Source organism: Pinus tabuliformis, chromosome 1_2, assembly GCF_031772625.1.
Source record: "Pinus tabuliformis cultivar Carrire ecotype Pingquan chromosome 1_2, CPIR1, whole genome shotgun sequence".
In the NCBI taxonomy this organism is placed as follows: Eukaryota; Viridiplantae; Streptophyta; class Pinopsida; order Pinales; family Pinaceae; genus Pinus; species Pinus tabuliformis.
Genome location: NC_142298.1, coordinates 87,204,946 through 87,216,302, shown reverse-complemented (window position 1 = coordinate 87,216,302; position 11,357 = coordinate 87,204,946). Strand labels below are relative to the sequence as shown.

The 11,357-nt window shown below is 40.5% G+C and overlaps 1 pseudogene; it reads right to left on the bottom strand.

The window, feature by feature from the left end:
* Nucleotides 1-1,420: 1,420 nt before the first annotated feature.
* LOC149204561 (leucine aminopeptidase-like) lies at nucleotides 1,421-4,782 on the bottom strand (annotated as a pseudogene).
* Nucleotides 4,783-11,357: the final 6,575 nt, after the last annotated feature.

Sequence of the window (11,357 nt, the reverse complement as noted above, 5' to 3'; positions counted from 1 at the left end):
CCTGAATATATCTGCTATTGAAGTGCCCCAAGTCAACAAACATGGCCTCTGCACCTGTTTTAAACAGACAAAAGGCCAAATAAGGCAGTCTCTTTTTTTAACAAGTGGTTAGAGGTTATATACTCTTAGATATGAAATTAGCGTTTAACAATATATTACAAAAAAAAAAAGATATTGCTTTGACTAGAAGAAGGAAAATAATTTCAAATTTATATGGCATACATTATAAAATATATTGAATTGAGCACAAATGTGTTACACATAAAAAAAAAACAGTTACCAACATCACCCATCCTTGCTTATGAGTTTCCACAAAGAAATAGAAAATGTAGTGAGGGGACAATGCCTTGAATGCACCTGGATAATGTACTCCAACATTTTAGGCTCCAATAATGGTTGTTAAAGAGAACCACATAACCATTATAGGGGAGAACATGAAGCTCACTTTGGATGTTCCAAATCTTTGAAGCAAGAAGAGAAATACAAGAATTATAACTTATATGATATAAAAACATCTGCATAAAAAGGAGTCAAGAATTTCAAGTTTTAGGGATTATATTGTTTGGACAGGGTTTTCAATGAACCCATCATTAGCAGTATGCAAGAAATTATATTTCATACATACAAATACTTTGTATGTCAAAGAATACATTATTGAGCTATATGGTACTTACCCTTGTTCATTTTTAGGTTATTTGTCTACATTCCTTGAATCAATGAGAGCATTGTGCAACTCAAAATTTTGAAATAACAAGAGTAAGATATAGTTGGAGTTAAAGCATCAAAGAAATGATTTTATGGTTCAGTGAAGTGAATAATAATATTTAAAACTTGAATCCTATATTCAACACCAACAAACTACGTGAGGAAAAGGATTGCCAATAATAATCTTTATTTTAAATTTGAAATTTTATTTAAAGAGTATGAATTGGTTAGACCCAAGCTTAAATATAACTATGTGGTTATTGGGTCCTTACTGACCTTCCATTGTGATCCCAACTTTTTGAAAGAAAATAGTTAGAGTCTTTTAGGTTACTTCGACATGCACCAAAGAGAGGGCAAGGCATACCCAGATGGGTACTGGCTCATTAGTGAATTTCATAAATGGGTTATGTTGAGACACCAAGCTTCCCTTGTTGGGGTCCTCTATTCTATATGATATTACCACTAAGAAAGATGAAAAATACACAATTTAATTGAAATAAACTCACTATACTATGGAACTTCTTAATGGAAGAGCAACCTACCCTGCATAACATGTTCTCATTCAATTCTTGAATCTTGTGAAGGGTACTTCCCAATGGGGTTGGTTGCACTATTTTGACAAAAGGTTCAATGCAGATGGATGAATCAAGTTTTTATAGATGTAAGAGGTGAATCTTATATCGCAAGTGTCAATGCTCCATCTCCAATTGCCATGCTAGTGCCCAACATAACAAAGGTTAGCAAAATTGTTGGCTTCCTCAAACACTCTTCCAACAAACTTCTTCCCTTCTTCTAAGTCGCTTTGCAACAAAACTGTATAGAGCTGTTTGAGAAATATCACTCTTCTTGTTCCTTTAAACATCTTTCGATTTCCTGAAAGAGAGGCTTGTAACCAGAATATGCAACAATTGTCAAAAATGCCACTTTGACATGCCAATTGTTGCTCATGCTAAATCCAAATCGTCAATCTAGAGTTGATATTTGCATTCAAATAATACAATCAGTTAGGTGTGAACATAACAACCAAGGTTTGATTTTCTAGAGCTTTGGTTCTCTTATATCTCAAAACAGGGCAAGAGCATTAGATATTACCACTAACTTTGTTTCAAACATTGAAAACAAGACGAACACGCTAGGACCTAAAAATAGAATAAACAATTTGGTGGACATCCATGATTTCCTTTTAAGTAGCAAAGTTGTTTCCAATAAATGTAAACGCAAGAATCCTTTGATAGTGTGCTTCAATTATGATAGTTATAATTGAGTTTTACTTGGAACAAGCTAGATATATAAAAGGATCCAAATAGGAAAACATTTCAGTACAACGTATTTGTATCTCACTTTGAGTAACACAACTGTATAAAATCAAAAGAAGGTGGCCAATGTTAGTGATAGTACCCTCGGGTAGTAGACTCCAGTTATAATATTTGTTGTTACTTGGAAGAGCAAGGTAGGTGCATCAGCAGGCTAGACACACTGGAGCATCCAAACAAAACAAACATTTTAGAAATGCATATTCGTATTCCACCCTATTGAGCACAACCATTTCCAATCAAGAAATGGGAACAAACAAGTGCAAGAATCCTTCAGTGGGGCCATGGATACAATACTTTGTTTCAGTTTTTGGATATCAAGGTGTAGGCAACTAAACGAAAGAATAAAAAAAAATTATGGTGGTCTTGAATCTTGACTTTTATTGAGAAAACTTGGGCACAAAATGTCAATCAAATAGAAATGGTCATTACTTTTCCCTTTTATCTTTTTAGTAAAAGTACTTTCAATGGAAAAACAAATTGATCATAATAGGGAAAGTGTAGATAATTTGAAAAGGTTTCACACCTATGATGGCTTTAGTTTCTTGGGGAGACTCTTCAAATAACGTTCACTCTTGAACCTGCCACTTGCTCACTTCCTCATCATAGGGCATTTTTCCGGTAATGAAGTTCCGTGATGCAGACAAAACCTTGTTGTGGATGGTGGAAATGGGCTCCATGACATCTGGTGGAATTCCAGTCCCATCTACCCAAACATCCAAATCGACTTTATTCTCTATGTTGAGGAGATTCTTCTTCAAAAAAGCTAGGAATGTATCGGTATCAATGGATTGGAACTTGAAACATCAGATATACTTTTTTAGAAACTCATCGAACTCAGGGCACCCAACCTGCACTCAGAAATGTATAGGTATCAATAGATTGAGTTTGGATTGTTGCATCAATAAAACTAAGCTTCAAACCCACTCAACATTGACATTATGTGTTACCCATAGGAAGATGAGAATGGAATCGAAACGAGCAACATACAAATACAAAAAAACAACAATAAATGAAGAAGAGAGTAAGTAAGACCTAACACTCAATACACAAAAGGAATCGAAACCCTTTTCATAAGGGACAGGAGAGTAAACATCCTTGGGATCAACCCCTTCCTGGTTTGTTCTCAATTTGGTAAAATTCCATATTATCTTTGGATCTAAGCATCTCATCCTTCAAATATGAGCAACCTAAGACAATGTTCAAAGCAACACACTCCACGCCTCCACAACTTCCAATAATTCTTCACTCTGCATATGTCGTAAACCCTGCAAAAAAACACTTCCCAAATCTTAAAACCCTAAACCCTCAAAACTCAAATCTTCAACAACATGTTTTATATGGCATATGGTAAGATATAGTTAGGTGTGTATGTAATAATACCTCATTTGGCCAAAAGTCATTATTTGTGGCATTAGTGATGAGATTTCCGATCCAGCTATGTGCAAGCTCATGCGCCACAACCTGCCCACCACTCAAATCCCTTGTGATGATAGTGGGGGTTAAGAAGACCAACTTGGGATTCTCCATTCCTCCAGATGGGAGACTCGGGGGCAATACAAGGAGATCGAATCTCTCCCATTCATATTCACCAAAGAGCTTTCCCCCCCTATTTCATTATCTCCTTCGTTTTTGTGAATTCATGTTTTGTAGATTCCAGAATTTAACAAGGTTTAGAATAGATCCTAGTCTTGGGACCAATTTCCTTAGAAACAATATTCCCCACCGCAAATGCAAACAAATGTGGAGGTATTGGTTGTTGCATTGAAAAATGCTCAATAACTCTTCCATGCATCATCCACTTCTCATTAGGGCATACTCCCTTTGCTTCTCGTATGGAAGGAGCCATCTGACAGTTATGGGCAATAGATATTGCAAAGCTCATCTGTTCAAGAATGTTTAGCACAATCACATACCAAATCCTCGCTCTAGGAGTGTCCTGACTAGGGAATATAAAACATGCATGGATAGATTAGCATTGGGCGTAGACATACGGGAATTTTTCCCTTAAGTCTATGCTAGATTTAACCATTGAATAGTTTAAGTTGATTGATGGGTTTTGAATGTAATGATAAAAGAGATTTGATTTGTAAGAGAAAATCTAAGAAGACTGCCCTTGATGGGATTTGGATTTTTCAAAATGAAAGGCATGGAAGCAAAAGACAAAAAGGATTTAGTGGTGTCATGGTAAACTCCATGTATTTCAAGGCAACTGGTATGAATATATATACCCAGAATAAGGACTTTCAAGAGTCAGAGTCGCAGACCCATCAATACTTTTGTTACTAAAATCAAAATACAATGAAAGGATGCATTGAATCTGTGAAGGAATGAGGATCAATTGGAGCCACATTATAATCATATGCCCAACCAAAGTTTCTCTCTAAAACACCTAGCTCTGGCTAAGGCTATTGAATGGTGGAACTGGTGACAGTGGTGGTGGTATCTTCCCACTCTTGCACCTCCACTATGCCTCCCATTCTTGCATGTGCCTATGCTTCTCCTGTGAAACACTAAACCTCATCGGTGCATCCATCAACGATTTTGTTGAAGTTTTTGTTATTGGGTTCTCTAGTTTGTTAGTCGTTGGGAACAAAGCCACAAGTAAGAAGAATCATTTCGTCTCTTGGAAGGTTGGGGAGCCAATAAATTTCCAACTGTGGTCGATTCAACCCACCTCCAAGCCTTTATTGACAAAAGGCTTTCGAATTGCGAAGGCACTGTTTGAGATTTCATGGTCAAAGGTGGTTTGAGTCCGACACATGTGTAAATCATGGATGAAATGAAAACACTACTAGAGCCCTTTGAGGGAGAAGTTGAGGCTGTGAAACCCTACTATGCACAAGGCCCGAACCGATATTGTTGGTCATGAAGGCGACACAACATGTATCGTCGGTGGTGAAGGCCCCACAGTCGCGTGGGCCTGAGAACTCAAACCCACATGTCATTTTTATATTCAGAGGAAGATGATGCAAATACACCTCTATGATTAGCTAAATTTGCCTAACCCAACCCCACAAAGGAATGCCTATTGGTGTAAATATGTAATGAAATAATGGAAGCCTAATTAAGATGAGGTAGTTTGAGAGGAGTTTGGGTGAAATGATGCCTTTGGTTTTTTTGTTGTCATTATGTTCAATAATTATTAGGTTGAAACTGGTGATTTGTGAAATAAAAGTGTTCTTTAGCTCCACCATTTTCTTCTATTTGTATGGTTCTGCTCCATAAACTTTAAAATTGATCTCAAATGTAACTCTGCATAACACAATGAATTTGGCTTCAAGACGTCTGAGCGAGTCCACAAATTTTGGTTCATATTGCTTTTAGTTTTCTAAAGCAATGGTTACCAAAGTTTTGGCTAGCTAATAGAATTCCATAGGTCGGAAGACCTTAGCATCACGCACTTACAAAAGCTTGAATGTTCAAACCAATTAAGGGATTAAGCCCTGATTTGATGAGGAGAAGTTTGGTGGCATTTCTACTTCACTTAATTCACCAAATTCTTGACCATATCATAGGTTTATGGAGCAATGCATTGTTTGAACGACTACTTCATGTGCATGGAAACTCTTTATGCACTAGCGATCCGAACTTAAACATGAACGCAACAAATTACAGATATAAGCATAAATACAGAGATGCAGCAGAAATAACACTTCATTTCATTAATATCATAATACTGAAATATGCTTACAAATAGAATGGAAATAAACTAGCTCGGGCGATGGTAGCTTATCTCTGAGAAGAGATGTGGCGGCTACATGCCTCTGAACTGTGTTACAATGAGGCTCAAGGGCATATTTATTATTGAACAATAAGAGAAAACCCTAAACAACCAAAACCCTAACCCCAGGAGATATAACGCCAAGAGTTTGTGGGCCTCGTTAGGGTTAGTTGGGCAGCCAACTTCATGGGGTTGTAACTCGGTCATATTATCTCTGTTTGGCGCGTAGGATACCTTGTTGGAAAGGTCTCTCTGAGTACTATAAGATTTGCAGCAAGCACTTTCTTGTGGCAATGGGCCTGCAGCGGACCTCAAAAAAACGTCGTTTAGGGGGTCAAAATTGCTCCGGAAGTTCAGGACCTGAAAAACTACAAAAAATAGTAAATGTTGAAATAAATAAGGAAAAAAAAGAAACTGACTGGAGGTCTAGGTGGAATAGGCAGGTGGCCACCAACATCCACCTAGATCATTCCTCCCCCTTAGGAAGCAATGGTCCCCATTGCATGCAGAGTTTCCATGAGGTGAGGAAATTTTTGTTGAACTTGGTCCCTGGTGAACCACTTGCCTTGGTGAAGGAGTTGGCATACTTTGAAAACTCAATATAGCTGGATCCTCTATTGGTGAGTGTTCTTGATCTGTGTGTCCATGAGCTGATCAGTTGTGGCATGTTCCATGCATTCCATGTTTAGCTCTATTGGTGTGAGTTATTTTGTAATGTTGAATGTGTCCAACAATGGTGAAAAGTATGGCCGAAGGTGGTTACATTGAACACCAGGTGCAGACCAAGGAATGGTGGGATGCTGAGCTTGAAGGCATTGTCACTGATAGCCTTGGTGATGGTGTATGGCCCATATCGGGGTGGGCGAAGCTTGCGGTGGGGTCCAACGAGGAGCTCCTTTTGCAAATGTAGCCAAACATTGTCACCCGCGTGGAACTTGTGCGACACTCGATGTTGATCATGGCACTGTTTGTACTTAGCATTGTCTTTGTCTAGTATGTCATAGACCTACTGGAAGATGTGTTGAATGCGCTCAATGAAGTTGTTAGCCCTGCCAGCTTCGGACTGGACGTGAGACAAATATGTCTGAGTGGCTGCAAATGGTATGGCCACACCAATGGGACATAATGGATTAAATCCTAGCCCTACTTGAAAGGGGTTGTGGCCCATTGAGCTGTGGAGAAATATGTTGTAGTTGTGCTGTACATAGAGGAGACTTTCATCCCATGTGCGTGGATGCTTCGAGTTGTACATGCACAAAATGTGTACGATCATCCTGTTGACAACCTCTATTTAGCCATCAGTTTGGGGATGGAAACTCGTGGACTTAGTAAGTTTTGTATCCATCATCAACTAGAGAGTTGAACAAAATTCACTCAGGAATTTGTTGTCCCGATCTAAGACAATGGACTGTGGGATCCCAAAATGTACCCACGCTCGCTCAAAGAAGAGATCAGTGGCCTTTGTTGTGATACTCTTCTTGCAGGCCGCTATGATGGCCATCTTAGAGAATTTGTTGACGACCACAAAAACGCAATCATTGTCGTGCTTAGTAGAAGGAAGGCCCGACATGTAATCCATGGAGATAGATTCCCAAGGTCGACTAGGAGTAGGTAGAGGAGTATATAGGCCTTACTTCTTAATGGTTGGTTTGGAAATGGCACAGGCGGTGTAGGATAATGTACTTCCCAACATCTTGACAAAGTTTTGGCCAATAAAAATACTTCTGTAATACCGCCAATGTTTTCTCTACTCCGAAATGTCCAACGACCCAATTGTAGTGCACCTCCCAAATCATCTTGGAATGCTCGCTTGAAGGAACATAGATGTGTCCCAGGTGGCATAACAATGCATCCTGAAGGTTAAAATTTGGAACTTGCTTCCCTTCCAGGAGTGTCTAGTATGTGCTGCCGAATTTTGGATTGCTCTGGTAAAGATGCGGCCACCTTGAAGTCTCATGCCCACAGGAGTTGAGCACAGTGATCAGCGCCATGACTGGTGGTCGGCTAAGGCAGTCTGCAACATTATTGGTGTTGCCCTTCTTGTACTTAATGTTCAAATGGAACTGTTGCAGGTAGGTGGACCATTTCTGATGGCTATCGTTCTACAACTTCCCTTATGTCTGTATGAATTGCAGGGGTCGGTGTTCTGTGTGGATGATCGTTCCTTCCCCAAAATTTAATGCTTCCATTGACGGTAGGCCTGCAGAAAGGAATACATTTCTTTGTCATAAATCGTATACTTTTGGACCGTGTCTAACAATATCTCATTATGGTAAGCCACTAGATGCCCCTGTTGAGTAAGAATTGCACCAATAGCATAGTTGGAGGCGTCTGTCTCAACCTAAAATGGTTGCTGCAGGTTTGGTAATGTGAGCACTGGTGTGGAGCAGAGGCGATGCTTCAACTCGACAAACACCTTATGTTGGGTTTCAGACCAAAAAAAAATTCTTTTGCTCTGCCCTTGGTGACTTGACTTAAAGGCCAAGTGATATGAGAGAACCCCAACATGAACCTGCGGTAGAAATTGGCAAGACCCAGAAAGTTGTAGAGCTCTGTTAGAGTGGTTGGGGCTCACTAGTCCCAAATGACTTGTATCTTGGCTGGGTCCACATGCACACCCTGCTTATCAATGATGTACCCCAGATATTGAAACTGGGTCATGCCAAAAGTGCATTTTTCCAAATTGGCACACAACTTGTGTTGTCACATGGTTTGAAGGACCTGTTGAATATGGTGGAGGTGTTCTTCCAAACTCCAGTTAAATTTCAAGATGTCATCTAAATACACCACCATGAATGCATTGGTGAAGGGTCACAAGATGTCGTCCATCAATCTCATGACGGTTGTGGGGGCATTCAACAACTCGAAAGGCATGACCAACCATTTGAAAAGGCCCTCCTTGGATTTGAAGGCAGTCTTCCACACATCAGAGAGTTTAATAGGAACCCGGTGATAACCAGACTTCAAGTCAATCTTTTTGAAATATTTGCCCCCCTTGAGCTGGTCCAAAAGGTCATCAATCCGTGGGATTAGGTACCTATTCTGGACAGTGATCTTATTCAACACCGAAAGTCAATATAGAGTCTCTAGGTCATGTCCTTCTTCTGTACCAATAGAATCGGGCTCCCATAGGGTGATGAGCTTGGCCTAATGTGCCCTTTTAAAACAATTCCTGAATCCGCCTCTTGATCTCATCGTTCTCCAAAACAGAGCATCGATAGATTGGTCCATTGGGTAGTGTCGCGCCAGGGGTCAGATCAATGGGGTGCTTGACCTGACAGTGTAGAGGTACCCTTGTAGGTGAGGTGAAAATATCCTTATACTCCTCCATGACCTTGTCCATCTGTTGCTGTTGTGCGGAGGAGCCCTGTCTGGAAGTTGTGGCCACAACCTTCTTCTTGCCCTGAGGGCGAATCATAAGGAAAACAAATTTCCTAGTCTAGGAAATTATCTTACTGCATTGATTTGTAGTGATCCAAGGGATGGCAGTAGGTGGGGCTACCTCCGGTATCCTGTATAACTTATTGCCCAAAGTAATAATCACAGAGCGAGGTCTATACTCATATACAACATGTCACTTCCACAAGTATGTTTGTCCTAATAATACATCACAAACTTCAAGAGGAGCAACATCACACAATACCTCATGTGTGAAGGGCTTGATGCTGGAGGGAAGGTGACACTGCTGGATGATGCAGAGATATTGTCCTTGGTGAAGCCACCCGATGGTGTACGACTGCGGATGTGCTGTCATTGGTAGGCCCAACCGCCTCACGACCTCTGCTGAAATAAGGTTCTTTTGGCTTCCGTTTTCGATAATGAACTACAGCAGAGAAGCCTTCACCCACATATGTGAGTGGAAGAGGCATTTCCCCTCTTCTAGATCTTCAGGCTCATTCTTTTAGATCTTGGTGGTGGCCACGGTGGCATTGGGCTCCACGTCAATGATCTATTTCCCTTTTTCATTCCCCTTGTCGGGTTCTAACTTAGAGTCGGAACTTGCATCTGAATCAGAAGCCTTCAACTCAGCCACCAGTGACTGCTTGGCTCGACACTCACTTATGTTGTGAGTGGAGATATTATGGAACTCACACCATTTTCCCATGTCCTTTGTATTCGTGGTGTTGTTATTTGCTTGCGGCTTCAATGGGTTGTCCTAGGTTACCCCTCCTTGGCTTTGGCCTTTGCTCTATGGTTTGGGGGCGCCTTTTCCTTGCTTTGGATTCATAGAGCCAAAGTTTTGCTTCTTCTGTTTAAACTTCTGCTCAATCTTGATAGTGTATCGATATGTTGTGCTGAGCGAGGAGATGTCTAGGAACTCCATCTTGTCCTGAATGTACTTGTGTAGGCAACTGCGGTACTTGAATACCAAATGCCGCTCAAAATCCTTGATACCCAACTTTGTGCAGAGGGTATGGAAAACATTTGTGAACTCCGACACATCTTGGTCCCTTCCCTACTGTAGCATGGTCCACTTTATGTATTTATCTTCATAGCTCATGACAGGGTAATATTGTTCCTTGATGGCGTCTCAGAAAGAATCCCAAGTGGGTGCGGTTGAAAATAGTGAGGATTCCCTCTCGTCCTTTTGTTCACAGTAGGTTTCCCACCAATCCTTGACGTGTGGGGCGACTTTGAGAAGTGCAAAAGTAATATTTTCTCGATTGGAAAAGTCATGAACTGAAAAATATCCTTCCAACAGATTCAACCATTTATCTATGACGTCTACATTTATCTGGCCCTCAAATATGGGAATGTCAAAGTTAACTTGTACCTTAAAAGGAGTGACGCCTCCAGAGTGGCTGTTGGATGAAGATGCGTCGCCTGTGGGTAGTTGTCAAACGACTTGGGCAAAGTTACCCATCATCGCGTTCCTCTGTCGCTCGAGGGCTTCCTCGAGCAATATTTTCATACGATCTCCTGCCCCCTCGTTTTTCTTTTCTTCTTCCATGGGAGGTCATCAGGGTTTGCTAGGCTGGTCTTGCAAAGGTTCAACCAGATCAAGCCCTAACTCCTTATACCCTGACCTCGTTGGGAACATGCAAAGAGAAACAGAGAAAGAATAGACTGCTCTGATACCACTAATTCGAACTTAAACATGAATGCAACAAATTACAGATATATGCATAAATACAAAGATGTAGCAGAAATAACACTTCATTTCAAATACCAGAATACTGAAATATGCTTACAAATAGAATGGAAATAAACTAGCTCGGGCAATGGTAGCTTATATTTGAGAAGAGATGTGGCGGCTACATGCCTTTGAACTATTACAATGAAGCTCAAGGGCCTATTTATTATTGAACAACAAGAGAAAACCCTAAACAACCAAAACCCTAACCCCGGGAGATGTAACACCAAGAGTTTATGGGCCTCATTGGGGTTAGTTGGGTAGCCAACTTCCCGGTCATATTATCTCTGTTTGGCGTGTACGATACCTTGTTGGAAAGGTCTCTTTGAGTACTACAAGATTTACGACATGGCCATGGGCCTACAACGAACCTCAAAAAAACGTCGTTTAGGGGGTCAAAACTGCGCCAAAAGTTCAAGACCCGAAAAAATGCTAAAAATAGTAAATCCTAAAATAAACAAGGAAACATATGAAACCTACA